The 25,980-nt window shown below is 35.0% G+C and overlaps 1 pseudogene; it reads right to left on the reverse strand.

The window, feature by feature from the left end:
- Positions 1-3,140: 3,140 nt before the first annotated feature.
- LOC148938959 (glycogen [starch] synthase pseudogene) lies at positions 3,141-18,267 on the reverse strand (annotated as a pseudogene).
- Positions 18,268-25,980: the final 7,713 nt, after the last annotated feature.

A 25,980-nucleotide genomic window follows, 5' to 3' on the forward strand; every position in this document is an offset into this window, starting at 1 on the left:
AGGGGAGGAGGCTAGCTGCCCTGCGATTTTGGTCAATTGAAAAGGGCACTATCAAATTTAATTTCCGTTCGAATGAGCTATCAAACATCAGTCTATGATATTCTTCTAGCCCTTCTAGATAAAAAAGAAGAAAAAAGTAAGACATCAGTGCTACAATGCAAAAAAGTCATTTTCCTTGTTGTTCCAGGTGGAGGATTTTAATTACTCTAATGAAGGTTTTCGACTATGCTGACTCCATTGGTGCACTTTTTATTTCGATCCATAGCCATTTCCGAGGCATTTTGTTCATCGAAAAATACCATAAATATAATTTCGCAATAAACTTTTACTTTTAAGATTAACCGAAACAATAGCTACCATTTCTGATTAAGTGTCAAATGACCATCTCTTCTCATCAGGTAGTTTCTATTTTAAAAACCTTTTTTTTTCTAACTTTTGGTTAATGTAGGCTGTGGTTCGCTCTTCACTGGGTTGCAGCAAATGTACATCCTAATTCATATGTACTAAAAGCTCTAGAGCAACATCCTTGGGAATTCCAAAGATATTGCATATACGCTCTTTTCACAACCTGGATGCACATAGTTTTGTTGATTTTGTTTAACGTGCCCTTAAAAATTTGACATAACAAAATTGTGTCCGATCATCAAAGGACAATAAATACATCCCCAAATTCTTCCACATAACCCAAAACTACCCTTTGACAAACACATTGGCGGATCCAAAGGGGCAAGGGGGCACCCCCTAACATAATCCAAAGTAGTGTAATTTACCTAATTAACACAAGTTTGCCTTAATTAAACTTGTTCCTAACGCAAGTTTATCGGATCAACCTATTTTGCACTCCTCCCCCCTAAAAACATCCTGGATCTGCCCCTGGGCAAACAGAAAAGTAATCTCCCCCACATGCCGGGAAAAACATGTCTGATTCCAAATCCTAGCCAATAAAAATCCCGATGATCGGCCAATCCAGGGACAAAGGAGATGACATGTATGGAAAAACGAATAGACACAGTAGAAGAAACATGAGGCATTCTTCCCACATACATTGGTTAGAAACGACCAAATTTTCTTGTCAAAAATTATAATTCTTCAAGTTATGTTCCAATTTCTGAACGTCAATCTCAAACTTAGGCTCTTCAGACGAGTCTTAATCTTGTTGAGAGCCCCTTATTTGTACTAGACAGCATATTAATGTGATCAGTTTTACATCCAATTTATTTTACAATAAACCTGGGAACCCCCGTTTGACCCCCCCCCAAAAACTATAATTTGCGGACTCGTAAATTGGTGGTAATTATTAAAGAAAACATATCCTGTTTTGAGACTTTCAGACAAAGTCCACGGGTGGTATAATTCTTCATTTTTTTAGTAAACTCCCTACTCCAGGTGAACCCTCAAATTTTTACCTTAATTTTGGATATTTTTATCCATTTCACATCCATATTTTTTTTATTCAAGAAATAGTTTATAAATCTTTAAAAGATAGAAAAAATATTTTTTTCATATTGTAGAAGTTAAATATATTTCTAAGGAGTATAAATCAAGATTTAGCAAAGAACTGTAAAACACTTCATTTGTTCTTTATTTGAGATGTAACTCATCTCAAGTTTATTTGCTCCCAAACTTTTAAGATATTTGTTCAGTAGTAAAGGTAAAAGCATGCATTCAATAAATAAAAGATATCTGAACGACTCCTGTGTTTGCTTATGATTGCATGTTTAAAGTTATTGCATTTCAACTACGCATCCAGGATTTTTTTTTTGGGGGGGGGGGGGCAAAATAGGTTGATCCGATAAAATTGCGTTAGGAGCAAGTTTAATTTACACAAGCGTGTGTTAATTAAGTAAATTAAACTACTTAAGACTACGTTGGGGGGGGGGGGTTCCCCTCCCCAGGATCCGCCACTGATTGCATTAAAAAAAAACTAATAGTTCCACTGAGAGTATAGCGTCTAGTTGCTTCATTTAAAACCCAAACTGGAATTGATATTTCCGCAATCCATATACAGGAGGTAAATCAGGGATATAATGGAAATAATTTTTTTGGATGGTTAGCAAGTGTATTATTTTTTAGCAATTTTCTTGGAGGAACCTATCCGGCAAAGTATGTCGAAAAAACGGCTGGTGACACAGGGTTGTACCTTATTAACTATTTTGTCCTATTATGTTAATTATCACTATTTTGCGATGAGAATTTACAAATATAAGATTTAAGAAATGACATGAGTTAAATTAAAATTGAGTACTGAAACTGAATAGGCCTTTCCCTAGTAAAGGTCTTTTACTTTGTGCATCTCCATACTTGATGCCAAATTTTGGAACTGGCATCAGGCCCGAGGGACTTTCACCGACATTATCAATATGAACTTATCTGTGTTGCAATACAGTATTGTGTTAAACTGAAGTGTATTTTTCTTGAACGAAATCCTTAAGTGTTCTACAGAAAATAGAAGAATAATTCATAAAGCTTATGAACCGGTAATGAAATCGATAACTTGTACGACATGATTTTAACTATCTAAAAAACTTAAGGAAATGAACTTTCAATAAAGTGCTAAATAATCAGCGTTCTACAAATATAAGAAAATGTTACGAGACAGGTTTTCAAAAATATGTTGCATAAACCGTAAAGCAGTAATTTTGCTGACTTTAAGCTTCAAATTAGCTCTTTATTTTTATTAAATGAAAAAGAGCGTGGGTTGAAAAAAAGGGCATCCACCCTCGAATACAGAATATTTTCTTTTTGTTTCAAGTTTTGGTGTTGATACTTAGTTACAGTTTAAAAAAAACTAGTGTTTAAATCATGCCGGGAAATCCTCTTCTGTCCTTCCCAAAACTAAATGGAGAAATTGCTAAAAGATGAAGTTCTTATTTTTTCTAAACACCTACTCCTACTCACTTTTATATACATCGTCCAAACCAATATGACCTTATCGGCGTTGCAGTAAAATATTGTATATAACAAAGGATGTTTTATTTGAACGAAACTCATTGTAAAACTACAAAAGTATAATTTTTATATATTCTATAAAGCACCAAATAAGTATTATCAATCAACAAATATTAGAAATATAGAACAAGGATGTTTGTTTATAGAGTACGTGTTTGTATGCATATAGCTACTACTTTATGCCTTTAAATTTACAAATAAATTCTACTGGCTCTGTTTCTAAGTTCCTCTAGTTCCTTTTCATTGTCAATCTCATCTCCACTGGTAAGAAGTGCGGGAGTTACAGGTCTGGGAGATTGAGGTTTAGATAAAGGGCGCGGTTGTTTTACATTTGGAGAGCCTTCTTCGTCGTCTACTAAAGTATCTGAATAAACTGCACAAAGAGCCATGAGCCTTGCCCTTTTATAGTAAATAAAAAGATTCCCCCAGTCAAGTATTTCACTGAGACGTTCAGTTCGGTTTTGTTGAATTACTCTTTGTCTTTCTGTCAAAAGAGTAAAGTTCAGCATGTATCTGGGGAGCTGATTAATAGACTCATTGAGGCTTATGTTTTTACGGTCTAAAATATTTTTACCGTAGTTCTCAGGGTCTGGAACATGATCGGCCATGAAACACCCAAAACCAGAAAGATTTGTCGTAATCGATGGAATTCCCATGACTGTGCACTCGGCAGGTGTATATCCCCATGGTTCATAATAACTGGGGAAAACGCCAAGATTACATCCACGAATAAATTCTTCGTAGTCGAGATTAAAGAGGGGATTAGTTGACGAAAGAAATTCTGGGTGAAAGACAACTTTTACCCGGTCCCAGGAACTATTCAGAAGCTGACATCGTCTGAGTGCATTAAGTACTTGATCTGTATCATCCTGGGCAATATTATGCGTAGTGAGTGGTGGCGGAAGGGACCGATGGCTGGCAAATGACTGGCAAAATCTGATTCTTTTGATGTATCTATTGGTATCAAAATTCCGTTTTTTAGAGTTTCGGTTACCATTGAGCCGGGTCGCTCCTTGCTTACTGTTCGTTACCACGAACTGTTTGAAAAGGAGACATCAGTGCAAAAAATTATTTTCTTTGTTGTTCAAGGTGGGGGACTGTAATTATCCTACAGAATCTTTCGACCATGCTGATTCCAATGATGGACTTGATGATTACAATTCCAAAATCACCATAAATTTGTTGACACAATGACTTCTACTTTTAAAATCAACCGAAATTGTTAACATTCCGGAATCAGTGTTTTAGATGGCAACTTTTTTCATTAGGTAGTTTTTTTCAAAACGTGGTTTTTAATTTTTGTTTACTCTATGAATTTGTTTGCTCTTTACTAGGTTGCAGCTAGTGCTGCAAACATGACAGAGAGTCTAAAACTCATGATTGAGTCAAAACTTACCCGATACGGACATGTCCATACGAAATACACGCAATACCAATACACCCGATACCGATTCCTCCGATACTGCATACATCCCTTTCCCCAGGAAATAGAGAGGGTCATATCATCACCAAGTCCACAGTTACAGAAACTTTGAACTATTTTGGATAAAATGGCTATCTCACAATTTTTATTGGACGACTTTGGAGGAGGACGCTAGCTGCCCTCCAATATTTTTGGTCATTTGAAAAGGGCACTATCAAATTTTAATTTGAATGAGCTATTAATCATCACTATATGATATTCTTCTAGCTTGACCAGTATTTTAGTTTGACCAGTTTTTAATGCATTTATGTCTCGCTCTAAGTTTTATTTTGACCAATTTTTTTTTAATTTTTTAATTGATTTTTTTACAGTTTCAATTATTGACTTTTAAATGATGTTCATTATGGTTTTCTCTATTTCGTTGTTGTTCTTTGCATTTTTAGAGTAACCATTTATTTGTTGTCGACTCCAAAGTCCGAATTCGGCCCTTTGTGGGCTTGTGATAGCGATTTTTTTGAAATAAATATCTTATCTTATCTCTTCTATAAAAAAAAGAAAAAAAGACATCAGTGCTACAATGCAAAAGTCATTTTCCTTGTTGTTCAAGGTGGAGGATTGTAATTACTCTAATAAAGGTTTTCGACTATGCTGATTCCATTGGTGTACTTTTTATTTCGATCCATCGTCATTTTCGAGGCATTTCTTCATCGAAAAATACCATAAATCTAATTTCGCAATAAACTTTTACTTTTAAGATTAACCGAAACAGTAGCTACCATTCCTGATTAAGTGTCAAATGACCATCTTTTCTCATCAGGTAGTTTCTATTTTAAAAACATTTTTTTTTAACTTTTGGCTACTGTAGGCTGTGGTTCGCTCTTCACTGGGTTGCAGCAAATGTACATCCTAATCCATATGTACTAAAAGCTCTAGAGCAACATCCTTTTGAATTCCAAAGATATTGCATATACGCTCTTTTCACAACCTGGATGCGCAGAGTTTTGTGGATTTTGTTTAACGTGCCCTTAAAACTTTGACATAACAAAATTGTGTCCGATCATCAAAGGACAATAAATACATCCCCAAATTCTTCTGCATAACCCAAAACTACACTTTGACAAACACATTGGCGGATCCAGGGGGACAAGGGGTGCGCCCCTCTAAAGTAGTCCGAAGTAGTTTAATTTACCTAATTAACGCAAGTTTATCGGATCAACTTATTTTCCCCCCCCCCTAAAAAAAAATCTTGGATCCGCCCCTGGGCACACAGAAATATAATCTCCCCCACATCCCGGGAAAAACATGTCTGACTCCACATCCTAGCTAATAAAAATACAGATCATCGGCAAATCCAAGGACAAAGGAGATAGCATGTGTGGAAAAACGAATAGACACAGTGAAAGAGATATGAGGCATTCTTCCCTTCTTAATCTTGTTGAGAGCCCCTTATTTGTACTAGACAGCATATTAATCTGATCATGTTGACATCCAATTTATTTTACAATACAAGGGGTCACCCAGTTTGACCCCCCCCCAAAAAAAAAAAATTTGCGGACTCGTAAATTGGTCGTAATTATGAAAGCAAACAGATCCTTTTTTGAGACTGTCAGACAAAGTCCACGGGTGGTAAACTTCTTCATTTTGTTATTAAACTCCCTACTCCAGGTGAACCCTCAAATGTTTACCTTAATTTTGGGTAGTTTTATCCATTTCACATCCATATTTTTTTAATTCAAGAAATAGTTTATAAATCTTTAAAATACTACAAAGAATTATAGAAAAAAAGATTTTTTTTTCATAGTTAAGAAGTTAAATATATTTGTAAGCAAGATTTAGAAAAGAACTATAAAACACTCCATTTGTTATTTTCTTGAGATGTAACTCTATTTTTGAAGGATCTACTTCATTTAGTATTTATGATGGATTACTTCACAATACTGAACAGAGACTAAAAGTAGATAGATCGGACCGTGGTTTCAAAACTTCGAAAAGACACAATACGAAACTACAAAACTGAAGAACAACAATATACCTGAGTGTTTCAGTAAAAAGACGAAAAATTTAATGCTTCCAATTCAATATTCCAATGAAGACTGACTTAAATTAAAGGCAGGTTATCAAGTTATATAAAATGTAAATTCATATTTTGACCTGATTATTGTCATAACTATTTGATGTACTCAATTCATAATTCATAAGTGATTTCATGATGCCTAATAAATTCAATTAGCTTCTCCTGGTTTTGCTTTGTTAATTTTTAAAGAAAATATACCAAATGTCGTGAGGGAGTGAGTCAAGATTTATATACAATTCTAGCGTGAGTGTGAAATATTGAAAAGGAAGTCTAGCTATATAAAAACACAAAGTGTTCATCCTGGTTGTCAAAAAGGAGTATCAGCAACATTTCGTGACCGGCTTAGAGCATAAATTTGAAACTTGTACTAATATTGAATTTGCATGCAACTGCCATTACTATCACAGCTAATATTACTACTACTATTTATGCTGCTGCCACTACAACTATATAAAACTATGACTATTTACGAATCTTTGCGACTTGAACTACTTGTTACTATTTTAGCCACAGGGCCTTGGAAAAACAAACAAATAGTTCAAAACAATAATCCAACAGCGAGTAAAAAATACAATGAAAAAGTCTTGTGCGTACAGTCAACAATATTTTATGCACTTACCCCCTTCCCTATCCCTAAAATCTCTGGGGTTGATTCAAAATGTAATATATTTTGCATTGTTTTAAACAGTCCCAGCATCATTTGAACCCCTTACTCACTGCCATCCCAAAAAAGGCTAGTGATCTTGATTTTTAAAATCATACTTTGAAACTCAGCGCATTACGAAGGGTGCTACATGCAAAATGCGGAAGGTGGGGTTTCATTTCCAGAAGAAAAGTCACGGACTGGCGTTTGTATTTTTTGTTCTTTTTTTTCGTTTATTGTTCGTCCCTAAGGTTTGATTTTGTCTGAGAGAGGGTTAAATTGCTGTTAATTGAAAATTGTGAGATTGCCAGTTCATTCAAAGGTATTGAAAAACTGTGTAGTGACCGGTACTTGTCTATTATATAAATACACAAGATAAGGGAAGTTTGGCGAATGCTAGGTAAAATAAACAAAATCTGATGAAAATACAATGCTTTAGTAACAAAATTATGAAAACTACCACAAAAACTTATGGAGGAGGAGCCTACCAGACCACTGAACCTAGCCAAAATACAACATAAATATTTAATAAAAAAAAAAGTTATAATGTCGTTTCCCAATGAGCCGAAGGTTAGTGTTTTGTATAGACAGCGTGAAAACGGGGTATACGATATACAAGTTCTAGAGTGTGTTTTATATTTTACACAAGTACCTAGTGACCTTCCTCCCCGTAGCGGAGGGCTTGATGAAACACAGAAGTTTAACAACTTTAGTACTGGTGGGTTATATGGTCACTTTTGTATATTGTACATGGAAACCAGTCACAAAAAACCCGCCAGACGGGTTAATTGCAAAGGAAATGCAATACAAAGCGTGGTTTTCATCGCGTTACTGATATTTAAACAGTTGTTTTTTGGGTTTTAAGGGGGGGGAAAGATGCCTAGGTTATGTTATGTATTTAATATATGCTATGCTTTACCTCCCACCCCCCTAATGTGCAAATACATCGCCCAAATACGCTTATAAGCTCTTATATATTCATACTATTTTATTTCATGAGAATTAACCAAACTTGAATTTTTAGAAGTGACCATATACCTAATGCACCGGTACTACAACACTTGTGGATCCTGTCCTAAGTATTTGTTCAAAGTTTTAAGCCTAAGGAGAATTAGCTGTAGGGCTGGGTGATTCCAGTTTGAATTTGAAAAGTCATCCAGAAATCAACATTCAAAAAAGTTTTATTTCAAATGAAAGTAAAGAGAGTCTTAAAGGGGAAACTTAGCACGATTTTTTGTTTTTTGGATAATATTAGTTGTTGGGAATTCTCTTGGGAACGAGCGGAGGGGCGTTTATTTTCGCCCGACTTATGTCAATTCGAGACTTATGTCAATGACAAAATTAACAAACTGTATTACGAAAGTGCTACAAATTGAAGCACGTGCTACAGTGCTACACATGATGAAATAGTGCTAAAATAGTTCTTTCATGCTAAAGTCAGAAAAAGTTTTGCCCCTAATCTAATTCTACTTGAACCTTGCTTGCATACCCTTTGTTCATCCTGCTCCACTTTCACGGAAGAACAACGATTTATGTGATCCGACAAAATAAATATGTTTTTAGCTGCAGTTTTATGCGTCATAATGGTTAAACAGCTGTGAACTCTTTTTATTAACTTTTAGAGTTTAATATGACTTATTCCAATGAATATGCTAGTAACAACCACAAGCCGAAGACATACAATATCTTTGGTTTATTATCACATAAAAATTTTGGGAACACGTTATTTGGTACAGTTTCGACAAATTATTTAAATATATGTTTAGTATTGAATTCAGGCCTAAAAAAAAACAAAAAAACGTGGGACCGGGGTTAATACAAAAGCCTTCGTAATCCCAAGATGAAATAAAACGTACAGATAAAAACAGAAACAAAAAAGAAAGGCACTAATATCCAAAAGACATTAAGAAATTTAAAACTCAAAGGAGGCTCGGGCCTTATCTGGATTAACTAGGTTAGTAATTCGGTTAAGGCTTATTGTGTTCAGCCCATTTATAATCTAACTCCTGACAAGAACTAAAACAAATAATCATTTTACAAAAGAAAAACAGAAATTAGTGATGAGAAGGGCTGATGCAATATGGAAGACATTTTAGCCCAAATTTATCGACATTATTCATGAGAGAAGCAAAGAATACAGGCACTACCTGGCAGCCATCGGATGTTTGGGATCAAATCTTCATACTTGGGAATATCACTGGAAAAAACTGAATGGTACGTCTGATAAACACATATAAGATTCTATATCAGAACTAGTGACAAGGGGAACACTTATAAATACCTTCTACTCTTTCTAAGTGTAATACTTTTTTCACTCAAAAAATGTATCCTTCAACTCTCATAGTCACATATCCATGCATAGTACATATGTTTATACAGGACAACAAAAAAACTCAAACAACATAATTATTTCTTTACAAAATACAACATGTTTTTATCAATCATATTATCAAGTATATTTTCAATGTTATCTATATTCATAAATCTGATTAAATAATGTTTTATATTCACTATATATGAAAGTATTCTAAAATCAGATATAGATCAAATGGTTTTGCCAGGTAAATAAACTTAGGTAAAAGGTGTATACAATTCAATAGTTGATACAGGGATGGGTGAACACACTACTTGATTTTGTATTAGCCTTTAGTTAGGGCTATTGAGAAGGAAACATTTGAAGACAGCAATTGTTCCTTTACAATATGAAACGAAAAAGCAGTTCAGAATTTTGAAGGTGCTTCCACTATACTTTATCCCACCCCTTTTATGTACCAATGTATTGCCAAAATTGTATATTTCCCATATGTTTTTCTGTTTCTTGACTTCATCAATATTTATTTAATTTAAAGAAAACAAGGGTTTAAACAAGAGTGATGCATGGCAAAATGCATGGGAAGGTACGGGAAGTATTAGTAAGATCCCTCCCCCCTCCATCACAGAAGGGGCTGCCCCCCTCTACGCCCGATGCTGCCTATGCCCATGCTAGGCCACAAAAAGATTGAGCCAGATCTGTCAAATATATAAGAAAAAAGGATAGATCTGCATAAAATTTAAGTCTTGCCTTAAACTGAGCAGCATAAAATTCCTTGTAACTTGTAAGACTCTTAACGCAGAGCCATCTCAGCCATGCAGAAATAAATTCCTAATGGAGAAGTGTTTCAGAATAGAAAGCGTTCAACGCGCTAAAGGAGGGCTCTTGTCTTTTCGGTGCATAACCACGGCTGAGCCACGATGATTTTGGAATTTTTGTCCAAACTTTCAGTCAAAATAAGCCCAAAATAAGCCCATTTTTGTACAAAAAAGCCCACTTTCCCGCCCCACGGCCCCCACACCCACTCCAAAATTCAACCCACCCCTGACGGCTAAAGCAAGCCCACGTGGCGGAAAACAAGCCCATTTGGCAACACTGGTATCAGAACTAGATTCCCGAACAGAGTTGCCAACTTTTGGGTCAATGAATATGTCCTTTGAGCATCCAAAAATGTGTCCTTTTCAGCCAAATTATGTCCGTATTTTGTCTATAATATGTCCATCTTGAAATTGCAGAAACTAGTTTTTTTACGACTTGTAAACCTCTATCAAAGGGGTCTGTTAACATCGAATATAATGAAAACGAAAAAGATTCATTTAGTTCATCCATAAAAAATGAACTAGTGTGTAAGCACAAAAGTCATAAAACATGTAAAAAGTAAAAAACTAATTGTCGGAGCTTAAGGCCCATCTTCCTATGAGAGTTCCGCTTGACAAGTATGGTAGGCATGAGGGTCAGCATTTTCACTTCTTTTGGTAGCTTGTTGACAATCAGAGTATTTCTTGCGCAGGTCATAAGGTACAATCCAGGAGTCAAGCGACGTTGCGGAGCACTAGGTAAGCTGGGTTGCCCTTCAATTAGGGGGATGACATCCCCAAAGGCATAATTAATGGACCTTTGAACAATCCTGAACAAAATAGGTGTCTAAAAATTATGTTTGGATGCTGGTTTTCGGAACTGATAGGCGCGGGGGGGTGTGCCCACACATCACGTTTGACGCGTTTTTTTTTATAACATGTGCCCCATCTGAAGTTTATAACACTACCCAGTCCATAAGACCTTATATGCTCCTGGGGTATAGCTTACAACCCTTGTCCCAGTGCTCTGAGTGGTTGTGTAAACGCGGAGGGACTAGTTATATGTTCTTTGGACCATTTTTAACAAAATTTCAATCTCAAATTTCTGTTGGGTGCATCTAAGGATAATAATACGTGTGTGGATGGAAGTGGCTCCACCCCTCTCCACCAAGGGTGGAGGGGGGGGCTTACACCAAGAGTGGCTCAGCCCTTATGTTTCAAGACTCGTTCTTAAAAAAAATTTGACAAAAGGTCGAACAGTAGCGTAGAGAGGGGTGTATTGAGGGAGAAGTAGCCCCCGTAATATACGGAATAATTTCAATACGTTTTAAGTTTTAATGTCACTCCTTACTTTCGGTAGAAAAAACTAGTTTTTGTATTTATTTCTGATCACTTTTCCAATAATCCCAGGAAATCCACCCCCTCTGTGGAAAATTTCCCCACGAAAAATTCTTCTATATAAAGTTCCTCCCATGTAAAATTCTTCTGCCCGGAAATTACCCCCGGAAAATTCCATCCCTGCGGCGAAACCTTCCCAGAATTTTTTTTGCCTACGATTCTGCCTTAAAAATACTCCTTACCATACTTTTATTTGAAGAAAGACTTGTATTCATTTAGTGTCTGATCCTTTTTAAGGTCATTGGGGAATATCCCTGTTTGGAAAATACCCCCTCCCTGGAAAGTTTATCACCCAGAAATTGTCCGTGGAGAATTTCTCCTGGTGATAATTCCCCCATGGGAATTTCTCCCGTGGACATAGAATTTTCCGTGGAAGAGAATTCCAACTCCGCTGAAAACTTCCCCCTGAGAGTTCCCTCAGAGTGTCTCTACATGTACAATGGGATCAACAACGAGAAAAAAGACAAATAACAAACATTCTGTATACAAATTCTGATAAATTCTCCTCATGTAAAATTTCCCCATAAAATTTCACCCCCAGACACTTCCATCCCAATGGGATATTCTCCCCATAGAAAATTCATCCCCAGAAGATCTCCGTCCTCCCTTGGAAAATGTGGGTATACTAACAAATAATCTATATAAACAGTGGGAAAATTTCATAACTTGCGGCCCTTCCTCTGGTGGCTCTGAGGGGTCATGTCATCTCCAAAGACATATCTATTGTACGTTTCAATAATACTGAACAAAATGGCTATCTCAAAATTTTAATCAGACGACTTTCAGGAAAAAAAGGCGTGGGACGGGGGCTAGTTGTCCTCCAATTTTTGGTCACTTAAAAAGGACACTAAATCTTATAATTTTCTTTTGAACGAGCCATCTTGCTAAATTCTTGTACCACTGGTTCTATTTGATCACCCCTGGAAAAAGCAACAACAACACATAAAAACTAACCCGTGATGTTTATTGTGACAAACACTATAAAATTTCATGTTTATATATAGAAGCTTGACACCTCTTCAGTGGGGGTCTCTGATACGCTGAATTTGTTGGCGTTATTTAAATTAACATTCTTTGACTTTTTTGGGGTTTTTTTCAACTAATAAAATTTGGAAAATTTTCTGAGGCCCACTAATGGGTAACACTCTACTTAAAAAATATTATATATTTGGAATCAGCACAATAAGTTAATTTTTCGGTACATCTATTGATAACAAAATTGATTCCAGATCATCATGAATCTAATTTTTTCTTTGGCTAACTTTTCTTTTTCAGTTAGTAATACTTGATAAATAGATAGATGTTTTTGCCTGACTATTGGAAGCCGGAAGCGATTGTTAACTAAAAAGATGCTTGCTTGTATATTAACTTGACTGTAGCTTAAAAGAAAATATAAATAAAATCATTTATAAATTAAAGAATAAAAACTTGTAAACAAATTCACGAGTGTTTGTAAATAGTTGTCTGCGGGAAAGAGCAAGCAACTCCGAAACATAATATCGTTTGTAAGAAAATAATGTTCGTAAAAAAAAATTAGCAGAAAATAAGTAGTTAAGTAAATTTAATGCTAGACAAGTAGTTTTAACACTGATTTGGGGGAAAATGACATATTTTTTTTTTACAAAAATATGTATCCAGCGGTGAAATACTATGTCATAAATTTGTAAAATATGTCCCAAATTTCTAAAATATGTCCCTTTTTTGCCCTATTATGTCATTGTGTCCCGGCACACAGGAATATGTCCTTTGGACATAAAATATGTCCAGTTGGCAACCCTGCTCCCGAACCAACACATTCTAAATTGTTTAAGTTTTTACGGACAAAAGCGTTGTCAAATTCCACGACCTTTTTTTTCTTATCTTCCATGTGTAAAACTAAAACAAATCACCATTAACAAATAAATGAAACCCAAAACTAACAGAAATTACAATAGATAACCTAGTCAAACTCAAAACGAGCAAAAAGTAAAAGGAGTATGGCTGACAACACCCATGTCTTTTTCAGACCAGAAGTTAATTTGCACTTTACCTAAAAAAAAAATAAAATAATAACCGTGTATTGTCAGTTTGATATACATATTCTTGTATCTATTCCTTATAGTCTTAATACTTCTTTATTAGTTGAAGTCAAAACGGTGAAAACATTTAAAATGTATTTTGTTTTCAGTAAAGTGCAAATTACTTTCTGGTCTTGAGGAGGTATGGGGGTTGTCAACCCTATTCATGCTAATTGTTGCTATTTTGAACTTGAACAGGTTATTTATTGTTATTTCTGTTCGTTTTGGGTTCAATTCATTTATTTATGGTGATTTATGGTAGTTTTACGCTTGGGAAATTATTTGAATTTATTTCTACTCATTTTTGGCTTAACGAGGCCATGGGCACCGGCAAGTGGGGGGGGGGCAGGGGGTCATGGCCCCCCTTGAAAATTTGGGACTATATAGTAATTATAAAGAAACCAAAGGAAAATAAAAGCAGAGTAGGGGAAAACCACAAAATGTTTATTGCTCCATTGTTGGCTGCCTGCCAATACATTTTGACCCATAATAAGGAAAAATATAAGTTCTAATTTGTGACTGTGTAACCCCTAACAAGTTTTCCACAAAAAAATGGTCTATATGATTTGGTTGGAGCAAAAAAAAAACAACAACAAATAAACACGCATCCGTGAACTTTCTTCTGACGAAAAATACGAAATTTCACATTTTTGCAAATAGGAGCTTGAAACATCTACAGTTGGGTTTTCTATTGCGCTTAATCTTGTGGTTTTATTTGCATTAAGATTCTATCATTTTCAGGGGGAGTTTCCCCCTTTTTTTCAAAAATGAGGCAAATTTTTTCAGGCTCGTAACTTTTGATGGGTAAGACTAAACTTGATGAAACTTATCCAGCATAAAGATCCGATTCTTTTGATGCATCTACTGGTATCAAAATTAGTTGCAACTTTTGATGGGTAGGATTAAACTTGATAAAACTCATATATTTGAAATCAGCATAAAAATTTGACTCTTTTGATGTATCTATTGGTATCAAAACTCCGTTTTTTAGAGTTTCGGTTACTATTGAGCCGGTTCACTCCTTACAAAGATCTACAAAGGTCTTACAAAGGTCGCTCCTATCAAAGATCTACAAACACATTTCCTAAATTTAGGAAGAAAGCCATTGATATGGTTTAAAAATTTACTGAAATAACAGGAACTGCATTTTCAGACCTAAAACCAGAGAAAAAGAAACTGGTAACTGGAAACTAAATTAAAATGTTATTTTGTCAAAATTTCAATAGTTAATAGACCTGTCAACATGGGCACCCAAATGGGGGGCAGAGGGGGTCCAGTCCCCCTCCCCTAGCTGAATGATTCTGCCTTATGGTTTTGCTTTGAGATTTCTATTAGGCCTATAAAGAATTGGAGGTGCTGATTAGACCAGGTAGGCCCCCCCCCTAAAATTCAGCTTATGGGCGCCCATGCTTGTCAAGTAGGCAAATTTCTAAGACTTAGAAATCAGAAGAGGGTTAACATGGAACATGGAAGCTTGATAATACCTTCTCAGAGTATAGTTTTGGCCCTGGATTCATTACTGAAAGTTTCATTTTTCTAACCTAGCCCCTTTCCAAGATGGCAAAAAGTAGCTAAACTAGAATTTTACCAAAATAAAAACCTACAATAACCCAAACTCAAAACAACCAGAAATTGCTATTAAAGAATAAATGAAACCCGCAGTAGAATGCGTGATTTGCTCACGGTAGAATGCGATTTCTTACTGCAATTCGTTTCATTTATTTGTGGGTTCTAATTTCATTAATCAAGCATTATATTTTCATCATATTCTGTGACATTTCTTAAGAAATGAGCGTCAAAGAAACAGGTTCTACTTAGCTTCTATATACATAGACGCTATAACAGATAAATACCATCAATAAATTTGAAAACGAAAATTCAGTCCGAATTTTGAAATTTGAAAAGAAAATTCAGTCCGAAAGGAGGTGTTTCCGAAGCTATTGAAGCTCCTCTGGGATGAGCTGGCAAAGGACGACAATGTCAACCTTCAAAATGGATTCACAGCATTCTTTGACAGAAAGCGTTGCAATGAAAAGATTCCCGATAGGCGATCAAATGACGAAATCCGTGAGGCAGTTGGTGATCCTGTCATTACTTCCTTTGAATAAAGCCGGTTTGTCACTGTTGGTACTGGCCCAAGAAAGGTAATGTCAGTGTTGTTGAAGAAAGATATGTTTTCGCTGGACCACGAACAGAAGGCTCTCCAGATGAGGGGATGGTGAAGTTCAAATTTATGGAACATGTGAGCAATATTGACTTCAGTTACAACTGGCCCAAGAAAGGTGATGTCAGTGTTTTTGAAGAAAGATGTGTTTTCGCTGGACCACTCGTTCGAAAAGGACATGGCCCCTTCCAAATTGCAGGGCACCGTGAAGTTACAAAGTCATACAAAAACTTTGCAAAGAACACAAATTCTAGCTTCTGGTTTTCCGGGATTTTTCCTGCAAGTTCTGTTTTTTGACATGATCTTAGTCTAATTTTCTGTATTTTTTTTAAATTTTGTTCAATATAAGTGACCTTTTTTACATTGAATCTTAGACGAAAAAGTCTGGAAATAAGTGGTTGTGCAAACTTACCGAAAGCATGGCCAACTTCGAACAAATTAGGAAACTACATGAACAGTACATAAAATAAAATAACGTCGTTCAAAGTTGGACGAAGTGTAGGTAACTTTGAACACCATTTTCAAAAATAAATTATGGCCATGTGGGAAGGGATAGAAAAAATTCGTAACGTCCACCCTCTTCAGTGGTCATTAATACATATGAAAATGTGTTTCTAGGTTGTTATGTTACCATTTTCAAAATTTATTGCGAAACAAAGGAGAAAAAAAAGGTACTTTTAGTTCAAAGTAACCCTTTGTTAAATTCCCTTTTTAATAGTCGAAATTTATTGGAGAGCAAAAAATACCCCTCCCCACCCCACCCACCCATATGCCCCATATTTTTTAAAACTAAAATTTTCCATTATTATAAAAAAAAAAGCACAGTGATAATGCTAAATCCCAAAAAGGCATCTCAGCAGTATCCCAAGAACGACTGAGGGTATTATATTCAAACTTTCGGGGCTACTTCTGTTCTTAAAATTTAACCAATTCAAAATAGCGTAAGTGTATCCAAGCTATCAAATAAAGAAAACAGATTTTTTTTGTGAATGGTATCAAGTTTTCTATTTCAGGTGAGCTAGAGGAGGTATGAAACTAAATTAAACACTACTATTTGTGTCCAGATTTTTAAAAGGGTGTATGTTGTTAAAAATTGCTGAAAATTTTTCTCCAGCATACAAATAGCAGGTCAAACTATAAAGTCCTTAAAAAACGAAAAGATATAAAGTATTATTTTCTTTTTCCTGAAAAGACTATGTCAATATAAAATGAAAAGAAATTAATTAAAAAAACTTTTTGCACAAAATAAGATTTTCAAAGAAAAGTAAAGAACTCCATTAAACCAAAAACGAGCAAAAATAAAATCAAATAATCTGCCAAGCGTGAAACTACCACAAATCAGCATCGATAAATAAATGAAACCCGAAACGAACAGAAATTACAATAAATAACCGAGTCAAAAGTAGAGTAGTACCCTACCTACCATTTTAGGGCCTTTACGTTCCTTCCTGTGCTATTTGGGGCCTTTACGTTCCTTGGTGCCTTTCTTTTGAGCGAATCATGAGTGAATATTATTATTGTAATTATGCTCAATAAAATTGTTTCTAAATCAAAGGTATTTTTCTTTCTATAGTAGACTAGCGTATATTTTTTAGAGTACAAAAAAGTCTTGTCAGTCGATTGCTGGTTGCGACAGTGTTAGGACTCTAAAAATGGATAGATTTAAGAAAGAGCGAATCATGAGGAATATATTGTTTATGGAAAAACGTTTGATTCTAGATGATGATTTTCTAGAGCTGTCTATTCAAAGGAAGATATTTTCTCGGGAAATGCTTGTCGATATAATGAAAACTGATTCTCCATCATTTGACTATTGTATGAAGCTTCTACATCGTGGGCCATATGCATTTACACAATTTATTGATATATTGATCACGATCATTTACATTCACTTTGTATTGATCAAGTAGGGAAAAATCAGGATCACATTTAGTACAATACAATGTAGTTTCACTCTTATCGTATCTCTTTGTGTAGTCAATGATACTTTTTTCATTTATATTGTAAAATTCACGTGTTTCAATTTGTGTATTTGATGCAATGTCACAAACAGAATTCTCAAATGAAAAATCACTCTCCAAAACTGCCAAATAAAAATCCGTAGGTTTATAATCATAACATCCAGTATCTTCACAACGATGCCGTAGAAAGCACACTCTTTTGTAATTTTCACACTTGAAGCACTGTCCAAATTCATCTTCCCAATATAGTTTAAACCCACGACAATATCAGTCTCTCAAGAATAGACTAAATGATCGTTTCGAATTTTTCTAATCATACCAGGATAAGTATTTTCCCACTGATTACATTTATCATAGTGACAGTTTGAACATAGGAATCCTCTGACATGAGAATCGCAAACTTCTTCAAGGCATGAATTACAATCTTTAATGTTAATGGCATATCCTTGGTGAAGTTTGCATGGATTGCACAATCTACACTTTTCATCATATTCACTGACAGTAGTGCAATTCTCACAGGATGACCAACTGCCCAATGTATATAAACATAGAGGACATATGTAGTACATTTTCTTCACTATTGACACACAGACTGCAGATTACAAACTAACTACTCTCCTAGAAAGAGTGTTCTTCTTTCTTTTACTTCGAGTACTCGCTTCAGATTTCCTAAAGACAAAATAGGAGGAGGAGGAGGAGTAAACAGGTGACGTCACACTTTAAACATGTTTGAGCGGGATTTTTTTCCCGTTATATTCGCTTCATTGGAATGTGATAATTTCCATACAAACTGTTCCTATTGTTTTTTTTTTTGGAAATCCATGTAATGTTCAAAAGCAAATCTACAATACTATTTTTTTTTATTTCAATTAGTATGTCAATAAATTGAACCAATGCATTGGGATCACGATTTAAAAGCCTCATACAATAATCCAAGGTTGGAGAGTCCCGTTTTATGAAGTCATCAACCATTCTTTGACTGAAGATTCTCCTCTGCACCGACAATTTCTTAAACCGGTCATTTAGATTTAAACATTTTTCCAAAGTGACAAGGTTCTGCATGATTGTTTCTTTCTCAAATACATTCATTTTTTTTTTACTGTTGATGTTTACACTGCTGAATACATACTAACTAACAAATATTGAAGAAAGAAAATAGTCTGTTTCAAATACTCTCTCATCACCTATTGGTTCTTCTGCAAAAGAGTAAACAACTCTCAAAAATCCTACTACAAAAAAAAGAAAATGATCATCAATATATTTATTTCAACAAATTTATATATATATATAAAACAATATTATGGCTTTTTCAATAAATGACTCAGTCCATTTTTCTCTATATGCTCAACAATTGCATTCAAACCTGCTTGTAAGGTAGATATATTCTTTATATTCACTTTGGCCGCAAAACATAGCTGTTCATCCATCTTGAATCGACTGAGAGATTTTACATATCTACTGAAAATCTCATCCCACTCGAAAGTTATTCTGCTCCCTGGTGCTATTTCTACTGCAACATTTGCCGCTCTTATCATCACTTCATCGCTAGTCTCTTTCTCTTGTCTCTTTGTGTTCAATACAGTGAAATTACTCATTTTTGTAATATTCCAAAGAAAAAAAAATAATATTCACAATAATACTATCGAACAAAATCCAATTCAGAACTGTGACACTAATCAACTCTTTCCCACTTTATATAGAGTATTTTCCAAGGCTATGGGGTTTTTCCCCAAATCCTGTTGACAAATCAGTTAAGTAACTAGGTTTTCCCCCTGTTGAGAAACTAATTAAATTTTCCCAAAATTGTTCACAAAAACATGTTATGTAACTAGGGTTTTTCCCAAGGTCTCTGTTGACAAAAACATTTCTGGGTTTTCCCCAGTGACCTTGACCTCAGGGCTCAGGGACTACGTACTCCCTTTCAATGGCATATAGCGCCTACTATTTTCCAAGGGCACATACTACTCCTGTACCCATGGATTCTAGCAGACTCTGTTCCTTCCTGTGCTATTTGGGGCATTTACGTTCCTTAGAACCTTTCCAAGGCAGATTACCAGACTGGTTATTGCTATTGTTGTCAACTGCACATGGAATTACACTTCAGCTTCACGTGCACATTTTTTTTTTTTAAAGTTGGCAAGGTATAATGTGGTCAAACATGTATTGAGAGTATGGTCGTCATTATATAACTCAAGCAGACTCGTTTTGAGTCAACATCCATTTTTTAGGAGCCAATCAGAGAGCGGAGGTTACTCCATATACAATAACTTGATTGATGGTTGGGATTTGAATAAAAGAAATGGTTTTCGTTATAAATCATATTAGCAAGAGAATTGAATTCAAATAGAATAGTCTATTTGAGAGGATATTAGTAAAGAAAAATGAGTTGTGCGTTTACATTATTGGAGATTACTGATGGAGCTGGTAGTAGCAGCAAGTTTATACAAGTACCCAATGTGGCTGTGAAAATAACCGCTGGCTGTAGACTATGCCTTGAATGGGACGATATGTATGCTAGATACGAGATATCATTAAGCAAATTTAAGCAGGAGGAGCAACTATGTTTTGCTAGAAAAGTGAATATTCTCCATATAAATAAACTTTGGTCAGCATTAGATGTCCTATCGAAATATATTGACTAGAACAAAATACATTAGTGAAAATTATTATTGTAATTAAGCTCAAAAAAATTCTCCCTAAATCAATGGTATTATGCATTCTATACTAGACTTGCGTATGTTTTTTTGTGTAGAAAAAATTCTGGTCAGTCGGTTGCCGGTTGCGACAGTATTAGGACTCTAAAAATGGAAAGATTTGAGAAAGAGTGAATCATGAGGAATATAGTGTTTATAGACAAGCTTGTGATTCTAGATGATGATTTTCTAGAGTTGTCTATTCAAAGGAAGATATTTTCTCGGGAAATGCTTGTCGATATAATGAAAACTGATTCTCCATGATTAGACTATTGTATGAAGCTTCTACATCGTGATCCAAATGCATTTACACAATTTACTGATATATTGATCACGATCATTTACATTCACTTTGTATTGATCAAGTAGGGAAAAATCAGGATCACATTTAGTACAATACAATGTAGTTTCACTCTTATCGTATCTCTTTGTGTAGTCAATGATACTTTTTTCATTTATATTGTAAAATTCACGTGTTTCAATTTGAATTTGAAAATACAAAGTGAATGTAAATGATCTACCACCACTAGTTGTCGTTGACAATGATGATAATCTACATGTAGAAGAAGAATAATAAATCTAAACCAAAAAAAATTTTTTTTGTTATGTATATACATGTTTTATTAATAAACAAATTTACATACATTTTTAAAACACTTTACTCGTAGGGCACTAAAATCAATATTATACAATTCTGAGAGCATATTTTCCACCACAAAGTCGTTAAGACGAGAATTGTCTACGCAAATATTGCGAAACTGCTTGTAAGAATAACCACGACATCTGAAAACGAAATATAATAGTGCATGAAAACCACAGCTTTTAGTCGATAGATCCTGCACTCTCTTCCGGTTTTGAATAATGGGTTTCCCACTGCTTTCAATATAGGTTTTAATATGGACACCATAGAATGTGAATCCGAGAGGATTAAAAAATTCAATAGTTTTTGCTGTTTGAAAGATGCACAACCAGTGTCCAGTATTTCTTATATTCGATGGACTGCTATTAACAATGATAATGGTATGAGTACCACCTTGAATTTTGTCAAGGAAATCCGAGGGTAGACAATAGGATTTGTATTTGGACATGAATGGATCCAAGTTAAATACATCAATTATTTGATTCGTGTTCATGGTGCCAAGTCTAGTAGAACACTACCATCGGGAGTGATCTCCCAATAGGTTTCAAATTGACATAGCGATATTAACGTAATGCTTTCAGTCAAGGCATCGGCGACTGTGCACTCTAAACGTACACTCCCTGTTCTAAAAACAGTAAAATCCTGGGTGCCAGACAAGTCTAAAACAATTACACCATGAGTTTTTGAAAACATTGAATCAGTTATTCCATTTTCAAATAGTTGTTAATCATGATCCAGTTATTGCATTATCGATTCATAGAGAGTTCAATATGATTTGCTATCAAATGATAAATTGCACAGAGAAACTCTCTTCACTTTGCACACAAGACTTGACAAACCAAAAAAATTAAAATCATGAGGTGAGGTGGTCCAGAACCCTACAGAACTAACACCCTTTACAAACGCCAATACGAGTTTCGAATGGATTTTCCCACTGATAAATCACAAATCAGTATAACTAAGAGAACCTGTAGGAATGTGACGTTGATTGGTCACTGTTTGAGGAACGAGCAGTTTGATACTGTTACCGTTGGTTCTCAGTTTTTCCACTGCCAATGCAACAGAGCTCATGACCTGTTGTTTTCGCACATGAAGTACTGCTGAAGTGAGATTGACCGTTGCATCAGGTGCTCCAGCAATTGTTTTTCTCAAAATGAAATTACCTGGAGCAAGTTTTAACTTTATTTCAATCTCAACGTTGGGTGGTGACCATTTCGAAATGTCAAATATTTGATGATATAATTTACCAACCAAATGATATTCCTTGGTCACTGCTGTAGTCAGCTTACCATCAGTGTCAACATTTAATCTATATTCATAACCTATTGCATGACCTTTCAATTCCTTGTATGATTTCGGTGTCATCAACATAAATTGTATATAGCTTGCATAGTTTGACAAATTATTGCTAGTGCTAACCAATGTTCCATTAATGTACACATTAATTTGTCTGAGCAAGTTGTGTAGAATACAGTATTCATAGGATAGGCCATCAACAGCACTATGAGTTTGATTGTCAGACTTTTTCTTCACCACAACATTTAAATCAATAACTGTGGATGACAAATCAATGAAATAATCTTCATTGGAAAATATTTGAAAGTGTATATTTTCCGAGAGGGGCTGCTGAGGATGAAATTGTTCATAGTAACCATGCTTGACACTGACATCAACATTTTCAGCATTGAATAGTTTTAATGATGAAGTAATCGATGGATGTGATTCTTTATGAGGGAGATAAGTCATCTTATGAGAAAAATCTTGTTTTGATCTAACAATCTTTTTATTATTCTTTTTCTTGATACTTTTTCTTTTCAGAATTGTTGTTGTTGATGATGGCTTACGCTTCACACCTGGAGGGAGACTGATGAATGAATGACTACCACGCATCCTTTTTAAACCTTTTCCATTTTGTTGAGATTTTAATTGTTCGCCAACAGCTCTTGCTGAAGATCTAAGATTTTCCTTAAGACTATCCTTGAAATTTTTACCCGCACCCAGTCCTGTAGCTTTGAGCCAGCAAAATTTGTTGCAGCTGGAACAATCTATTGCTTGACAATGGGTAGTGTAGAACGAAATAGCCTATCGAACAAACTACCAAGACCATAACCAGACATCGTAGTACGCCCCTTGTAGTAATCTAATCCATGACCTATTTGATGAGGACTCAGAGCAGCAGCATAACAATTAATGTCAGGACAGACAAATGGGATTCTTCTACTATTCATCTTGAATGACAGGTCGAAAATGACATGTAATTACACATAAACCCTTTGTTACAGCTAAAAGATCACCGAGTTCAGTTCTTAGTGTTAACTGACAGAGTTCCAAATATGAAGTGTTTACAGGAACATACTGGAGGTGTCTTATATTATAGTGATGTACATTATTTTCTGTACTTTTTCTTTCTAGAACACGTAAAAGGGGGACATTGGAATTACCAACTCTGGACGATTCCACAAACGAACTGTAGATGAATATACAACTGTTCGAGGAGAAGCTGGGTGCATAGTCTGCATAGATAACATGTCCACTACCACTAAAATTTTCTGTCTTAATAATATGGTTTTTAAAACCAAGAACCTCACGTAAAGTTTCATTGATGAAAATTCTTTCATTCTCAAATGGATTGTAAACATAAATTCTCCTTTTTTCTGTCGAGTAATTCAAAGTGAAACCACTTTTTTTTCGACTTGCAATTTTTTTGTTGATAACTCGACACAGTTTATGCATATTATTGTATTCCATGTAGGGTATGTTATAAATAGGGTACTCATTAGAGTCAAAAGTTATCTTTGTACCTTCATCGCCGAATTCAAACGGTCTCATTCTAATATAAAACGTGATATATTTTCTTATAACATAGAATGCATTCTTGATAAGACGATTGATAAGAGCAACTTCATATCTACCTTGAGATTTAATGGTAGGCGACAATTTAGTCCAAAAATCACTTGTTCTATTCAAATCATCATAGAGAGGATCGGAAACATTGGACATGCATGTCACACAGAAATCATGGGACACTGTGTAAGTCTTCGAAACCTATCCAAGAATTAAATTCAGAGTTGTAACCAAGCCAGCGAACTAACAACTGTTTCTTACCATATCGCGTTCGAGTTTTTATTACCTTTTCAATTTGATAAATACCACCATATGTAACTTTTTGCAATGTATTGTCATAAAATCCCCCATAAATCTCACCATCTTTGCTATCGCGTAGTCAATAGGTCACGGGGCTGGTCTCTATAGCTTTTGACGCTATAAAAAGTTCAGAAGACCGTAGGTAATTCCCTTTTTCAAAAATATTACTTGACCGATTGATTCGAACCCTATCACCCACAATCAATTTGCTTTTTATTCCATTTTCATTGTTAGAAGAAAATTGTTTGACAAAAATGTCAAGTGTATTGTTATCATTGTGATGATCTTTAAAATAACCAAGATTCGAAAGGGACTGATGAGGATGTTGATTCTAAAATTACATAATTTTATCCAAATCATAAATGATGACAGCAGTGTTTTTGAGTGTATAATATCTAGAAATGAGAAGGCGAATGGTTCTAATCAATCATTCAGCCAATGCAGCCTTGAGTGGACTGTGACTATGATATAACTGTGTATTATATTTTAGTAGAATTTTCTTCACATGTGGATTGACAAATTCACTTCCTCGATCCGTTTGTATTTTTTTATAGGAATCTCGATCAATTATTGTTTCTAGAGCAATTGCAATCTCCTCTCCACGCTTAGATTTCAGTGGAATGGCATAGGAATAGCGACTAAAAATACTGATTGCAAATAGAATGTACTTGTATGGTTTATTGTTTTGGCATTGCCATTCATCCAAAGTCATAAGATCAGCTTGCATGATTTGTAGAGGGTAAAATGTCTTTGTTTTTCGATATTGATTAGTGCAAAGTTTGCGATTTCAATGGAGTCTGTAGCTAGGTTCATTTTGAAGATATTATTTTGCTGCATTCTGTTGAACATTGGGGACTTGAGCAGGTGTACTGGGAGCACTAAGACTTCCCATCTCACCAACATTTTAATAAATACGTTTAAGAGGTTCATCCATTTTGTATGTAAATGTGTATCACCACCGCTACCCTTTTGTATACTAACAGAGGTGTTGGCAGTTGTCGGGGAAAGATGCTTTTTTCTAATAATTAAAGTTGAATCATTGCTGCTGCTGCTTTTGTAATTAAATTTGGGTTTACTTATTAGCATTAGAGTCTTGAAATCGTCTTTTTTAGAATAATCATCCTCCTCCTCATGCTTTTCATTATTGAATGATGCCAAATATTTTGAATTGTTTCTTTTTAAGAGATGCGCTTTGTAAAAGTTCGATGTGTGTCAATATCTCAAAATATTTATGTCAATGGATAGAGTTTTCATGCCATTTGAGACAAAATCAGTTATTAGATCAATGAGATTGTAAGTGTTGCTACCTAGGGTGATTTGATGATTTGTAGCATCAATTTTAATATCACTGCTTCCATTCAAATAGTTTAACAATCTTTTGCCCTGTTCCCGATAGGAAACTGGTAATAGATCTATTATTCTTGATATGTGGTCTTCTTCGAGTGGCAGTAGTGGTGTTGATTGTGTAATATTCGCCTCTTGTATCTTATCTGCAACATTCACAACACTAATGGGTTTAATTTGATAGGGTTTCTGCTTGTCAACACGACGAAGTGCCGTTTGAAAAATTAAAAGTTTCTGATCATCAGGTATGCTATTATCATTAAGGAAATCTGTGAGATTACCCTCAAAAGTTTGCAGTGGAGATAGAGCTTCATCAATTGCAGTCAATTTATAGGGTTTCGCCATTTTTTTATTTTTTTTTTATTATTTTTTTTTTATGCAA

The sequence above is a fragment of the Artemia sp. Qi Xiang Cuo genome, unplaced genomic scaffold (assembly GCF_049724085.1).
Source record: "Artemia sp. Qi Xiang Cuo unplaced genomic scaffold, ASM4972408v1 HiC_scaffold_23, whole genome shotgun sequence".
In the NCBI taxonomy this organism is placed as follows: Eukaryota; Metazoa; Arthropoda; class Branchiopoda; order Anostraca; family Artemiidae; genus Artemia; species Artemia sp. Qi Xiang Cuo.